Source organism: Cuculus canorus, chromosome 27 (genome assembly GCF_017976375.1).
Source record: "Cuculus canorus isolate bCucCan1 chromosome 27, bCucCan1.pri, whole genome shotgun sequence".
NCBI classification, from domain to species: Eukaryota; Metazoa; Chordata; class Aves; order Cuculiformes; family Cuculidae; genus Cuculus; species Cuculus canorus.
Window position 1 is genome coordinate 4,753,554 of NC_071427.1, and position 15,691 is coordinate 4,769,244.

Sequence of the window (15,691 nt, forward strand, 5' to 3'; positions counted from 1 at the left end):
AGGGGGGGAAGAAAAGGGGGGGAAAAAGGAGGGGAGGAAAGGGGCGAAAGAAAAGGGGGGGGAAAAAGGAGAGGAGGAAAGGGGGGAAGAAAAGAGAGGGGGAAAAGGAGGGGAGGAAAGGGGGGGAAAAAAGGGGGGGAAGAAAAGAGAGAGGGGGGAAAAAGGAGGGGAGGAAAGGGGGGGAAGAAAAGGGGAGGGCGAAAAGGGGGAGGGAGAAGGAAACGGGGGTCTCAGCCGCGGTGCCGGGAAGGACCGCCGACGCCCGCTCCCCCCCCAGCACCGCCCGCAGCGCCCCGGGATGGGAGTGGGGTGCGTTTCCCCTCCTTTACAAGCGGCGATCCCCCCCCCGCCTTTCCCCCCCCCCCGGGGCAGGAGGCACTCACCGCTCCCGCCGCCGCTCGGGCCGGGGGAGGGCCGGGGCGGGGCCGCTGCGGGGGAGCCCCTGCCCGGCCCGCGGGGGCTGGGCCTGAACCCCCCGGGGCAACGCCGGGCTCTGCCCCCGTCGCTGGGCACCTCTGGGGGCTGACCTCCCCCCACGGAGTACCTTTGGGGTCTGTTCCTCCATCACTGGGCAACTTCGGGTTCTGTCCCCCCATCACTGGGGACCTTTGGGGTCTGTCCCCCCACCACTGGGCATCTTTGAGGTCTGTTCCTCCATCACTGGAGACCTTTGGGGTCTGTCTCCCCATCACTGGGCACCTTTGGGGTCTGTTCCCACCATACTCAGCATCTTTGGGGTCTGTCTCCCCATTGCTGGCCCTTTTGGGGTCTGTCCCCCCCCACTGCTGGCTTCTTTGGGGTCTGAGCCCTTTGGGGTCTGTCCCCCCATCACTGGGCATCTTTGAGGTCTGAGCCCCCCATCGCTGGCACCTTTGGGGTCTGAGCCTCCCCCCCACTGAGTACCTTTGGGGTCTGTCCCCCCATCACTGGGCATCTTTGAGGTCTGAGCCCCCCATCGCTGGCACCTTTGGGGTCTGAGCCTCCCCCCCACTGAGTACCTTTGGGATCTGTCCCCCCCATTGCTGGCCCCTTTGGGGTCTGTCCCCCCATCACTGGCCCCTTTGGGGTCTGAGCCCTTTGGGGTCTGCTCCCCTATCACTGGGCACCTTTAGAGTCTGTCCCCTATAGTGGGCACCTTTGGGGTGTAAACCCCCCTCCAGTGGGCACCTTTGGGGCCTTTTCCCCCCACACTGGACCCCTTTGGGGTCTGTTCCTCCAGCCCTGTTCCTACAGCTCACACCATACTCCCCAAAATAAAACACAACCCCTCCCTCATCCTCGCTGCCGTTACCTCTTCCGGCCAAGGGCAGCTGCCCGAAGAGGAAACTGAGGCACGGCAGCCGCACGCCCCTCACCCCCTCCAGCCAGCAGCTCCCACACTCTTCCCACATCACATCCCATCCGAACAGAGGCCGGGGCTCCCTCTGAGCCCCCAGCCATGGCCAGGATGCAAAACCCTGGCCATCAGGCAGTTCCAAGTGGTCGCACGCCAGCGGATGTAGGGACGCAGCTGAGCAACCCCACCACGACAGCTTTGGCAACACACTGCCCACCACCGCTCATCAGTCCTTGAAACCTGGGGTCTGGCTCTACAACCAGACAAACTCTCACCTCCAAACGCTTAAAGGCAAGAAAAAAAGAAAAGAAAACCCGACAACAGAAGCCACAACCTTCTCCATTTATTTTTCATGGCACTCCGCAGACGTGCAAAGCTCTCGCAGCCATCTGTAAAGAGAGAAGGTAATTCCTAGCCCGAGGACTTTATAGTTTAAATAAGACATAAGGCAGCGAGAGGAAGGCGAGCGGGGGTGTGCAACGAACGGGTTTCTTCGGAGAGAGACAAGGATATCACGATTGCTACATACACATCTTTGCATTGAGTCCATATAGGATTTCAGAGCAGCTCTGTTATCTCTGCGCAGGAACAAAACACGCTGTACTCTCTCTTTTCCAAACCGTATCAAGAGGCTGGAACCGAACAAAACCCTCAAAACACAAAAACCACAAAAACAAAATTCCTTCCTTCCCCCACTCTCTCTGCTTTGCCTTTTTTTTTGATGTCCCTCATAGATATTTCAATATTTTGCCTTTTTTTTTTTTTGCATTTTTGAAAGCTCGGGGTTGAAAACTCTGGGTCATCTGGGAATTCTCAGAGCCAACGGCCGCAGCGGGATGAGCACAGGGAGGCTCTTGGCAAGCCCAACGTGGAAAGGGCTGTGCTGGAGCATGTGCCGGGAGAAGGGGGAGCGCAGGGGGGGCAAAGAGGCCACGGACATTTTTAGAATTAAAAAAAAATAAATTAAAAAATTAGAAAAGGGGAAAAAAAAGGAAAAAATAGAAAAGGGGAAATAAAGGAAAAAAATACACACGCCAGCGCTGGGGGCTGGGAGTGGGGGAGCACTGCAGGAGGAGCGCTGGGTGGATGGAAGTGAGGATCCAGATTGAAAACAGATGGGATTTTTCTTGCCAACCTGACATCTGAGACCGCGGGAGGCGGGGTGAAACTTCCCTTCGGAGCTGCTGGCAGCCAAGAGATATAGGGGGGCCCCCCCCAAAAAAAAAAACAACCAACCCCAGTTTGGTTTAAAATCCCTCCTCGCTCCCCCGTGCTGAGGCTCCGTGTTGGGCGGCGAGGAGCCCACTGGAGCTGGGTTGGGTTTAATGCTCTGAGAGGTTTGATTTTACCATTAAGCGTCTGATTCATCTGTTCCTGCTTGCTGGAGCTCTGCCCGGCCTGGCAGCGAGTCTTTGCCCTAGGAGACATTTTAGGGGCATTTTGCACCCACGCGCATCCCTCTGCACACACGCACACACGAGGGAAACCCATGTACGCACACCCGACTGACCCTGTGCACAGAGCCACCCTCCCGCACGGCAGCGTCACCCGGCAGCTAAACACAGCCACAACCTCTGCCCAGGGCCGAGCTGGGATGTGGCAAAAACCAATGCACGAGCGTGGCTGCAAGAGCCACATAAAGGAGACACCAAGAGCACTGCAGGGTCCTGCGTCTCCTGGTATGGCCACGGGCACCGGAGCTGCCCGGCTTTGAAGGAGCGCAAACAAATCACAGAACCATAGATTAATGTGGGTTGGAAGGGATCTTAAAGCTCATCCCGTTCCACCCGCTGCCATGGGCAGGGACACCTCCCACTGGATCAGGGGCTCCAAGGCCCATCCAACCTGGCCTGGAACCCCTCCAGGGATGGGGCAGCCACAGCTTCCCTGGGCAACCTGGGCCAGGGCCTCACCGCTCTCATAGGGAAGAAATTCCTCCTTCTGTCCAGTCTAAATCTGCCCCTCTCCAGTTTACACCCATTGCCCCTCGTCCTATCACCACAAGCCTTTGGGAAGAGCCCCTCCTCAGCTTTCCTGGAGCCCCTTCAGGCACTGGAAGATGCTCTAAGGTCTCCTCGGAGCCTTCTCTTCTCCAGACTGAACAACCCCAACTCTCTCAGCCTGTCCTCGTACAGGAGGTTCTCCAGCTCTCGGATCATCATTGTAACCTCCTCTGGATCCGTTCCAACAGCTCCATATCCGTCTTATGTTCAGGATTCCAGAACTGAACACAATACTGCAGGTGAGGTCTCCCAAGAGAGGAACAGAGGGGCAGAATCCCTTCCCTCACCCTGCTGGCCAAATGATGCAACCAACAGCCCTGAGGTGACCTAGCAGTGCTGGTGGCTGGTTTGGGGTAAGGCTGAAGAAGCAGCTCCCACCCTGGAACACATCTCCTGCTTCGCCCCTCCATCCACACTCCAGTGCAAGAGCAATCGGCTGCTGCAAATCCATAGACTGGAATAGAATCACTAAGGTTGGAAGAGACCTCTAAGCTCACCCAGTCCAACCGCCAGCTCAACACCACCATCACTACTAAATCATGTCCCAACGTGCCATGCTTACATGCTTTCTGAACCCCTCCAGGGACGATGACTCCCCCACCGCCCTGGGCAGCCCCTGCCAGGGCTTTATTCCTCTTTTTGGTAAACACATTTTTCCCAATATCCAACTTAAACCTCTCCTGGCGCAACTTGAGGCCGTTTCCTCTCATCCTATCCCTTTTACTCAGGAGAAGCATCCCACCCGGTTTGCAACAGGGGGGTCCCTGCTGCCACGGGGATGCACTGAAGAGTGCTGCATTTTGGGATAAGGATTGCCGCAGGACAGCAAAAGGCTCCTCAACATCCATCAAGCGACTGGCAAAGCTGCCCCGCTGGCAGCGCACGGGCATCCTCCTGGGGCTGGCAGGGATGCAGGGTTCACGTCCCCCAGGAATTCACAGCTACTTTACAAACCAGAAACAAAAAGTTAATGGTGCGGGCTTGACCACATATTTTCCAGGGGCTCTGGGAGACCGGCTCTCCGCAAGCCGGCTAACACACACTCTTTTCATTCAGAGCTTTAAATACCCAATTGTGTCTGTTTTCAGCACGCTCATTTTTAGCATTTTAATGATATGATCCCAGCTCTCACCCTCCTTGGATTGGCCGCAACGTGGGGTTTTTTCTTTTTTTTTTCCCTTTTTTTTTTTTTCCTTCTTTTTTTTTTTCCCTTTTTCACATCTCGCAGAGCAGGAGGGGAAGGAGGTTAGCGAGAGGTCACGCATTTCTCCTAACCCAAGTGTTTTTCCAGCAGGCAGGGGGTCCTGCTGGGGACAAAGCTGAACCAACCCCTTGCGCTGCCTGTTGGCTCCGAGCGCTGCACCTTCTGCTGTGGGTGCTCAGCACAGGGATGGGGACAGGCGCCCACCCTCACCGGAGCGTTTTGGGAAGGTACACAATCCAGGCATCCTTCCCACGAGAGGCAATGGGCAGCAGCACCCACGCACAGCCAAAACCTCGCTCATCATAACCAGTCGTGGAAGAAAGGCTTTAGGTTTTCCCATTGTGATTGCTTTCCCTGTGTCCAGAGGTTTCTTTGGGCCCCATGGACTGGATTTTCCTTGGCTGGACCACTCTGCTGGGCAAAAGACCCCCCATCTGCAAGCAGGACCTGGCACGGAACATCAAACACAGCATGGGCACCCGGGTTACCTGCACCCACCTCCTGTACCCCCATTGCTGCCCTTGGACTCTTAGAGCAGCTCTGCTTCTTCCACCGAAAAGCTCCCAAAGAAGTATTTGACGTGTTAGAGCACAACTCAAAGTCTCCTCTGAGAACTACAGGGAGGTCTGGGACACAACGGCACCACGGGACCCCCAGAATGCCCCATGGGACCCCCAAACTCGCCCATCTGGGGCTGTCCCAGCAGCTCCAAGAGCCCTCACACCCTCCAGGCACAAAGCAGATACAAACCAAGGAGGCAGCTGCCACTTCCAAACACCCAACTGCAAGCAAAGCCCTGTTTGGCCACCACCTCCAGAGCCATCGGTGGCCGTGGAGGGGTGCTGCTTGGCCCCGGGTGCCCAGGGCTCGGTTTGGCTCCGATTCGCACGCAGTCCATCCTTTTATCTGTGCCCCTTAACCCCCATCAATATTCAGTATTTTCCCCATCTCTCCAAACCACTATGTCCCCATTGACCACCCTTCACAGGGAGCTCCAACATCAGCCGCTCAGTGGATTTTTTTTTTCCACCAAGTAATATCGAAATGATATTTATTAAATTTGCTCTCTAAGTCCCTCAATCTGCTCCATAATACAGTGAATCTGTGAGGTGGTTTCACTGATCCCGCCTCAATGAGACCAGATTAACGCAGATGATCCCGGCTTTGCAGCTCCCTCGTCCCAGGGAGGGTCAGAGGTTGGGCGGAAAGGCAAAACCCGCTGGCAGCGTGGTGTCAGCCGAGGTGGAGGAAACCACGTGGCCTCTGAACATGATTTCTGAGGTTAATTCCAGGTGGGAAGGAGGGAGCAGTCAGCGCGGACATACAGCAACTTTTAAGCCTTCAGAAAACTCACGTCGCTGTCTCGGCTCTCCGGTCCCTCCCAAAGCACACTGATTGCACCTGCCCCCACCCTGCTCCCCAGCAAGGAGCCCATTAAATCCAAAGTGAGCTCCAGAAAGGTTCATCAGCTCCATTATCTCTGCATTCAGCTAAATTATGAAAATCATTAGGATAAGGAGGCATGGAGCCTATTAGTTTCCTGCAGAGGAGGCTTTACAATTTTTTTTCCTTCTGCTTTCACATTTAATTACCTTAAGTTTCACAGTATTTAATTCCATTTATTAAATCTATAATACCTAAAACCAAAATAACAACAAGAAAACCCACTGCTGGTCACTTTTAGGAAGCGGGCAGAGCCAAGGGACAGAGTGGCATCCGCCTCCCTCATCCCCTTCTCTACTCCGGTCAAGGAGAAGCCCTGATCCCGCGGCTGCACGTGAACCCTTGCAGAGCAGCTGAAGCTGTGCTTGTGCTGGATGCATCTGCTGATTAAAAATTAAGGATGTGGCTTGGGATCCATGCAAAGAGAAAGGGAGCGGCGCCAGCCCGGGGTGCTGCCCAGGCTCCTCTAGGCCAGGCTGGTCCCCAAGCCACCGCCGGCAGCTCTGCTACAGCCCAGGGCAGCAACGCAAAAAGCAGCAGGGTTGTGGGAAACCTTTTTCTTTTTCTTTTTTTCCCTTTCCCTTTCCCTTTCCTTTCCTTTCCTTCCTTCTCTTTTCCCTTCCTTCCTTCTCTTTCCCTTTCCCTTCCTTCCTTCTCTTTTCTTTTCCCTTCCTTCCTTCTCTTTTCTTTTCCCTTCCTTTCTTCTTTTCTTTTCCCTTCCTTTCTTCTTTTCTTTTCCCTTCCTTTCTTCTTTTCTTTTCCCTTCCTTTCTTCTTTTCTTTTCCCTTCCTTCCTTCTTTTCTTTTCCCTTCCTTCCTTCCTTCCTTCCTTCCTTCCTTCCTTCCTTTTCCCTTCCTTCCTTCCTTCCTTTTCCCTTCCTTCCTTCCTTTTCCCTTCCTTCCTTCCTTTTCCCTTCCTTCCTTCCTTTTCCCTTCCTTCCTTCCTTTTCCCTTCCTTCCTTCCTTTCTTTTCCCTTCCTTCCTTCTCTTTTCTTTTCCCTTCCTTCCTTCTTTCTTTTCCCTTCCTTCCTTCTTTTCTTTTCTTTTCCCTTCCTTCCTTCTTTTCTTTTCTTTTCCCTTCCTTCCTTCTTTTCTTTTCTCTTCCTTCCTTCCTTCTTTTCTTTTCCCTTCCTTCCTCCCTTCCTTCCTCCCTCCCTTCCTCCCTCCCTTCCTGCCTTCCTTCCTTTCCCTTCCTTCCTTTCCCTTCCTTCCTTTCCCTTCCTTCCTTCCTTCCGTAGAATTTAATCCACAGTGCCACTCCACCCGGAGAGCCCCAGCAGGGACGATGCTCCTACAGGTACACACAGAGCGACGCTCGTTCCGTTACCGGTGTTGTTCCTTTGGGCAGATGCTATTTTAGTTCACTGATAGCCTATGGAAACAGCAAAATCCCTCCCTGCTTCAAGCAAGGTCGATCTGAACCATTAGCATCTCTCTGGCTGCATTTTCCCTTCCCAGAGATGCTATTTAGCAATCTTGGTTACTATTAGAGCAGCATCTAAAACCCCTTATCCTGCAATGCCGAACAAGCTGTAACCCTCACACTGAGCTGGCTCCTTGCCATCAAAACAGGACAGAGACCAAAGAATAAAAACAAAAGCAGAGGCACAGCCGGGGAAGAGCTCAGCGCTGGGTTATCCCCCAGATCAAGCGTGGAGGGGACACCAAGCCCAGCTCGTCAAGACCATAGCACAAGGGTTGCTGATCCACACCCCCATGAGCACACAGACAATGATGTTCCCATAGAGAGCATCTCCAAACATCTCCTTGGATGGAATTTTTGATATTTTTACAATTCATGGACCGATAAAGCTTCCCCAGAGAAGCTGTGGATACCCCAAACGAACTGCTCGCAGCTCCTTTTCTTCAGCACTTGCAAGGTTTGCCAACGCTGCTGCCTTTGAGCCCCTCTCATCACGCAGCCCAGCAGGGCCCCACGGCTCCAAGCAGCGCAGTTTCTTCCCATCGACATCTCTTACAGGATCAAACCTCAAACTTGGCCCGCATTTTACATTTGGTTTTTAAATCAGGAATCACTCTGGAAAAGTAGCACTAAGAAGAAAAAAAAAAAACAACTTGCTAAAGTGTTCCCCAGCAGCATATCCACATACTTTAATCTAAAAAAGCTGCTGCTAATTTAAAAAACAAATGTTTAAGCAATCAAGCATGTTTATTTAATTTGTCCTTTTGGTGCCAAAGAAGACCCGAGCCGCTCACGGTGCTGCCACACGGTGTTACCGAGAGCATTCACGGCGAGGACCCCGCGCACGTTGGGATGGGAGCAGCTCCCCAGCGCTTGGAGGGGAGCTCAGCTCCTCCCAACCCCCAGGAGAGGGACTCTTGCGATCCGGTCATAGACCCACAGCCCCAAGATGAACACGGACATCTGGAGCCTAAAGATAGGACTCAGAATTCAACCCAGTGCTCGCATCCAGCATGAACCAGATCTCCCTGTTCCTCCAAGAGCAGTCAATTTGTCATTCATTTGCGATCGCCGCAGATTGTGTTTTCACAAAAAAAAAGACCGTGTTTTCACAAGAAAGAAAAAGACCGTGTATTGCTCTGCTTGCAAAGAGGACGCAGTACAGAGCAACCCAGAGCCCCGCTGGAAAGGGGCACCTCCCGCTTCGCCATAGGGAGATGTCACCGACCACCCGCGGGCACCCAAGAGCTCAACACCCGCAGCTTCAAAATACAGCTTGCGCTCTATTTAATTTAAATGTTCTAAACACAGATCAACTCTTGGTTTCAATATTCACTGGTGCCAGCACCTGTGAGCCCTCCAGTAAGTGAGCCGGGAGCTTCACCCACTGTGGTGGAGCACACCTTCAGCTCAAGGGCTGCTCCATCCCATCTCACAGCCGCACTCCCCAATTAACGGCAGCCGCAGAGCCTGCATCTCTTAAGGCAAGACTGAACTTAAAAGGACTCTCCCCATCATTTCCCAAAGCCTCACCAGCAGTGAGCTAAATCCAGATCTGCTCTTCACACCCACCCATGAGCTGGGGCAACCAGCAAAGGTTCATTAGCAGGAGGAGCCACGTTCCTCTTGCTTTGAACATGAAAGCAGCCAGAAAGGGGGTATTTTGTGGGGGAGGAGAATATTCATCACAAAAAAACCCAACGCAAAACACAGAGCAGCAAACACCGCCTTCAGCGTCCTCGTGCCAAAAGGGCTCCTGTGGACGAGGTTAAGGATGGGGCATTACCCAAAACAGGGCAGGGGAGACAGGTTTTTCTTCAAGTCATGTCTCAAGAGCCTCTGCCCACTGGAGCTGCAAGATAGCAGCGTCCACCTGCTCGGCTTTCCCTCCACACCGGTGTATTTGGAGTTGGCTCTTATACCCACAGCCATTTAACTGCTGTTTACGCAGTGAATGTTCCACCAAAGCAATGCAAGACATACAGTGCTAAACCAGTAAATAAAGAGCCCTCTTTCCCAGTTGAACAAACTCTCCATCTTGGCACGAGATCCTGTGTCGTTATCACCTTCGGCATGAAATATTCCTGAAATATGTTGGCCAGGAGGAAAGTTTCGGGAAGACTCAATGACAGCAGCTGGATGGCAGCCCCCAAAACCACAGCGAGCTGTGGGATGTCCCTGCAAGGAGTATTTTGGATGGACTGGGGAGATAAAGTACACCACATGCCCATGGGAGTTTGCTCTGCAGTGACGAGGGCCCGAGGTAGGGATGCTCCTTCAGCCTTCCAACACCATCACCTCTGCAATCAAGGGATGCTGGACGCTCCCATGATGTGGTGCTTTATTCTCAGTGTTGGAAGCCAAGTGGGTTTTGGTTAACCTTCGGAAGGCAAGCACAGAGAAGCCAACAGCCATAAGGAGCCGGCTGATGTTGGGTGCTTCCCCGAGCAAGTTATCAGCAGTCCAAGGAAAGCTTGGTCTGCTCAAGCTCACGCTTGCCATGTGAAAGCCTCCTGGATTCACGCGTTGAGTCCTGGGCTCTTGATGAAGGATGGCTCTGTGTGTGCCCATTTTACAGAGGAGAAAGTTTGAGAATGAACTGGAAAACCAATGTTCTCTTGGTCTGCAGCAAAGTGGGGAATGGAGTCAGCTCCTCATTATCCTTCCTCCAACAGCCAGCACCACCAGGCACACACCAGGACCAGTTTCTGCAAAGCCCTGAAAAACATCTAAAGGCCCAAACTCACCAAGTAAGCATGTCATGTTATCCACACGACGGGGACTCCAAGATAATCCAGTTTTCTCATGGATCCCAAAACACCTAGAAGGAACCAATTCCCAGAGCACAAACTCCCCACGAGAGGTTGGACAGCCCTATACTGCTCTTCCCAATACTGGAAAAGCTCAGAGACAGATCACAGACCAGTTATCTCCTTTCCCACTGTCAGGAACGGTGATGCCTTGGAGAGGGAGCGGGAGCGCAGGAGCACGAGTGAACCCATCATAAGCAAGAACTCAATTTTGCCCATCATTATCGCTGGCTTTAACAAATAGCTTCAGGGGATGGCAGGTACTTTATTAATTTTCCCCCTGTGCAGCATGCAGGATGATTGAAGAAATCACTGGCCTGTAGATTTGTTTGCTTCCCTGGCCCAAAATAACTAGCTATTTATTTTTAAACAGCAGGATGCATCAAATCCTCAAATGGAGGTGATGGAGCCGGGAGGACGTGCCACATGCATCCATGGCACCCACCCCTGGGCAGAACATTTCAGTCCTGTTCTCTGCATTGGGAAAAAGCCAAGTCCAAGTCTCCCACTTGCACTTCAGACACAGGAAAACTGAGTAAAGGGATGTTCCAGCCCCTTGGGTGTCTTCTGTTCCTGGTTGACTCGCTGCCCGCCGTACCTGAGCTTTCTTCTGCTTGGAGCCCAGGGAGGGTCTGGGCACCTCAGCCTCAAATACAGCTCCGGTCTTGGATTTTGCTGCATGTCCCTGATGCTCAGGGTGGTGGAGATCTTCTGCGTGATGTTAGGACTGAAAACCCCACAACATACACATCAAGAACCAAATAATCTTGGAAGAAATTTCCCTCTAGCAGGTTTTCTGCTAGAAAATCAGAGCCACGGGTGACACCAGGCAGTGGCTCACGCTGCTGCAGCACCTCGCTGAGTCCTCTAACACCACCAACACCTAAGCAAGATATTTGCCACGTTCCTGAGCCTTTAGGAGCCCTCTGACATCAGCAGCAAGCTGGGGCCAGCTCAGACACCCACATCCCTACCAGAGGTGGGGCTCCTCTCCTGTCCCAGAGGCCACGGTTGCTCACGCAGGAGGTTCCAGGACTCTCACTTCGCTGTGAGAGATTGTTCTGGGAGTACAGGAAATACTCAAAGTAGTAACTGATGCACAGGACTCATGTGACCAAAAACCAGGGTTACCAGCCTTCTTGACGAACCACCGCAGGGGTTGCCAGCCGGTTGTTTTGGTGGTGAACTCCCGTCAGAACTGTGCAGCCAGGAGGGAGCATCCAGCCCAGTGATATCCACAAGATGGGATGTCTCCTGCACATCTCTGCTTCGCAAAGACATCCCTCGGGGCAAGGAGTTTCAAGTCGCACAATCTCAGCAGAATTTACACGAGGCAGCTTCAACATCCCCATCCTGAAGGCCCCTACAGATGACCTTTTTCTGTGTGTGTGTGTGTGTTTTTTTAAGCACCATCTCCATTCTTTGTGGTTACGGAGAGTGTTTCCATATGAGCAGTGCTGGAGTCTTCCAGAGCCTGCAGCCATCCCGCACTGGAGCCTGCTGAGCAGCCAAGCGAGACCTGCGAAAGCCCAGCACAGGCTGCAAGCTGCCACGAGGACCACATGGGCAGTAACGGATCCACCGAGGACTCAGGACAAAACCACTGCTGGGAAAGGCAAAGCTGACAAAGCCAGCACAGACGGAGGGAGCTGCTGCAGCAACGTGCCACGGCCGAGGCGATACGGGGACAGCCAGCATCACCGGGCTGGTGCAGGGTCCCCAGAGCTCCAAGGCAGTGGCTGCTGCTTGTGACAGTTCTCTTCCCACGTGTGCTCGCCCGCTGGCTTCATTGTTTATTTTCTTTCTCATCTTCTTATTTTAGCAAAAATGAAAACAGGAGGGAAGCAACTGCAATTCTCCAGAGACCCAGGACTCCTTGTGCCCATCCCCAGAACTGGGTTAAACTGCATTAAGACTGAACAGAGCCTGAAAGCAGAGGAAATTACCTCCCCTGCACACACGCTTCCTCCGGGTCCCCGGGGATGGCAGACGGGATGCAGGAGCGCATCTCCTACATGCACACACCCGCATCACCAATAACGTGATAAGCAGCACGCTATTTAGAAGCCACACGTTGTCGGGGCATACCTGTCAGCGGCACGGGACGGTGCCCACCTCCCCTGCGTCAAACAAGGTCCCTGCTCTGTGCAAACACACCAGGCTCGTGGGGGATGCTGTGCACGCCGAGCCCTGTAGCGACGTACGGCCACAAAGGCAGCACTGCCCTGTCCAAACATGCCTGGTCTTTGTGGCAGAGCCATTGGCACTGCTCATGCTTTGCCACCGTACCGTGGGGGGGTAAACCAGCATCACTCAGTTGGTGGAGGTAGGTAAAAACTGCTTTCCTGGCTTGGGAGAGAGAAACAGCAATTGCAACCTTGCCCGGGCAGGGCTGCGGCACTGGTAGCTCTGTTATCCCATGCCTGATGCCAAGATCCATCCTTCCCAAAGAGACCTCCAGAAACGCGCTGCTGAAAACACAGCGAAGTACACAGTGCTGCCTTACACCACTCTGTCCTCCCCTGCCCACCCGGCCCCACCGCTGCCACGGCAGAGGGGCCCCCCCAGCTGACAGATGAAGCTTCAGGTTAACAAATCCAATTTGTTGGACACAAAAAGCCAAAGAGTTTCATTTCTGCTGCCTTTTTCTTTATGAAATTGCTCAGACATCCAAGACGTGAAATGTCACCATGTCATTGGTGGCAGCTGAGGTTACGGAGCTGGAAAGGTCGGGAGAGGCTCTCCGAGAACTCCCCTGCGCGGCTGAAGGGACGGGGCAGATGGGGCCACTGTCACCATGGGGGACAAGGAGGCCATCAGCAAGCCCAGTGTTCCCAGTCCCACGAGGTCTCAGCAGAACATGTAGGGATGTTAACAACTGGTGCCAGAGCACAAGCACCCCCTCGTGAGTGCAAACAAACCGCTTCTGCTGCCCTCGGCCCCCCAAAGCCCTTCCACCAGATGCCCCTCCAACCTAAGGACCACTGTCTTTCCCCAAACTGCCCCTGCTTGCTCTGACCATCTTGGAAAACAGAGGGTTCTTTCTGCTCCTGCTCTCACCCAAGGCAAAGAAAACCAGCCAGGATGCTCAACCGAGCCCTTGCAACCAAACCCAATGAATAATCAACACATACAATGGCAGATCAGCCCCAACGGCCAGGAGCAAGCCACACCATCAGCTGCCCCACAACAGAGCAGAATCCCTCCCCAGAGAAGGGCAGGAGTTTGCACCCTGAAAGGTTTGGCTGTGGGATGATGCTTGCCCAGAGCCTGCCAGCAATGGTCCATGTCGCTCCCTCTGCCCCATGGAGACAGAGCCCAGTTCTCAGGTGCCCCACAGCCCCCGGGATGCTGCTCTGTTTTAGAGCGAGCAGCAAAAGCAGCAGCACACAAAGCCAAAGGGCTTTTCCGAGAGCCACTCAGGGTATCTGTCACTTGGGCAGGACACAACAGCAGCAGCAGCACCCACCAGGAGCAGGGAAAGCTCTGGCACAGGCTGGAAGAACCATGCAATGGTGCTTTGGCGTGACCCCTGCTTCCTCCAAGCTGCATCTTGGAGGGGGAACAGCCAGAAGGGTTTCTGCTGTGTTATCCTGCAAGCGGTGCTCAGGGCACTCTGCCTCCGAACCAGACAGATCCAAGCGCTGCGTCAGCGTAGCCGGAGCCGGGCACAGACAGGGCTGCGTTCCCCGCCGGGTCACGGCCCAGGGCACGGGCAAGCGCGGCAGCTCCCAGGCACCTTCCAGCCAGGAGGGAACCCGAGACCTCCTCTCACGGTGAATTTACTGCTGGGAACATACAGTTATAGACCGGCCGATGCCAGAGACGAGGCAGAACAGGACGCCGCATGGTGCAAAGCCTAGCTATGCAAGTTATGAAAGCGCCTGAAAACTAAACCGGTTGGTGTCCATCTGTCCTCAGGGCCAGAGCCACCGAGCCCACCGCTGGTGCAGACACCGCGCCAGTCGGGTGTTTGATTTTGGGAGGCCGGGGAGCAGAGGAGCTGCTGCAGGTTCCTCTGCGTTAGCCCCAGCCTCATCTCAGGGCTGGAGGCTCCCGTTGTGTCACGAGGCTGATGCTGGCCCAAAAGTCATCTCTGCTCACTCGCAGGGGTCTCAACAGCCATGGTCAGCTACAGCATCTCCAGCCCTGCCACCAGGCTGCACATGGGAGATTTATGGGCTGTTGAACCGTTGCTCAAAGTCTTGGGCTCTGTGCAAGGCCTGAAGCACAGCAACATGATGCAGCAAAGCAGGAGCCCACACTGGGATTCCACATCCCTGTCCCATTACCTTCATCCCAGAGCGTGGCAGTGCAAACGCTGCTTCCCACGCCGACTGAGATGATGGGGAGCAGGGATGCTGCTCTGGTTTGCTTCTGGGGCACATGGGAAAGCCAAAACCAAGAGAAGCACTGCCAGCAGGGCCTGATCCAGGCAGCAGTGAGTGGCCAGGGTCCAGGTGCGGAAAACAAGGAGACTCGCCTTTGGGCAGCCGCGGCTGAGCAGCAGCCGCCTGCCCTGTGCCCACTGCCGCAGCATCCGTGGGGGCGAGACAGAGCCTGGACTCTCCCGCGGCAGCGGGGAGCTCCCACTCCCACAGTATGGGGTTCTGCCAAAGCTTCAACACATCCTCCTGGGAGGGGGTGGCACGGAGCCCCGCTGGGAAGACCAGCGCAGCCGGAGAGGGGGCAGCTGGCACCAAGCTGAGCAGCAGGGCTGCGCGCCCCCTCCACCGCAGAGCCGCACGAGCTGTTCCTGCACCCGGCGTCCCTTCCACCGCCTCCTTCCCGGCAGCATCCCCCACGCGCCCGTCTGCTGCCGCTTGCTCTGTCCGCCCCTAAGCCGAGAGCTCCTGGCTCATCTCATCCTGCCTCGTCCCATCCCACCTGCCCCAAAGCCTTCCTGAGAGGAGGAAAACCTTCCCTGGAGCGGTGCTGCTTGGCAGCGATGTGTGTTTTCCCAGCTCTTGCCCAGTTGTGCCAAAGCACACCGAGAGACTCGACGGCAAGCAGGCGCGCACTCATGGCATCAGCCAACTGCACGCTCGCCAAAGGGTTCCTCGGTCCCACGCTCTCCTGCTCCCGCTATCCACATCCAACCAGAGTGGAAGCCAAGAGGTGCACGGACAGACAGAATGGACAGACAGACACGACTCCATTTGATGCCACTGCTTTCAGGGCTGCCAGGACAGGAGGCACCGAGACAGCAGCACGGCCAGCGCGTGAATGAAAATAAGCCCAAGCCAGACAATTATTTAAATAGGTAAGATTTCCAGATATTGGGGTTTTTTTCCCCTTCTAAAAGACTGATTAGAAAAGATATGGCTTTAAAATAAAGCAACTTCCGAAGAAAAATCCAGGTTGAAAGATTTGCTTTAATTTCATTCTGAAGATTAAAGTGCACCGCAGAGCATTCTGAGGTCCCGATATGAGACCAAGTCCAGCATCTCAAGCTCCTCTGATATTTCCTAAA

The 15,691-nt window shown here is 54.3% G+C and overlaps 1 protein-coding gene across 4 annotated transcripts in view; it reads right to left on the reverse strand.

Annotated features, from left to right (window-relative positions):
- Window positions 1-15,691, reverse strand: part of PTPRS (protein tyrosine phosphatase receptor type S) — a 158,717-nt gene that overhangs the window by 130,112 nt on the left and 12,914 nt on the right. The window contains exon 1 of one of the 4 annotated variants that reach the window (XM_054050058.1): window positions 384-401. The exons of 2 other annotated variants lie outside the window; for them this stretch is intronic. The gene's annotated coding sequence lies outside the window, so the exon portion shown is untranslated. Of the gene's footprint in view, window positions 1-383; window positions 402-15,691 lie in introns of those variants that run through there. One more of the 4 variants, XM_054050059.1, reaches the window with a different exon arrangement.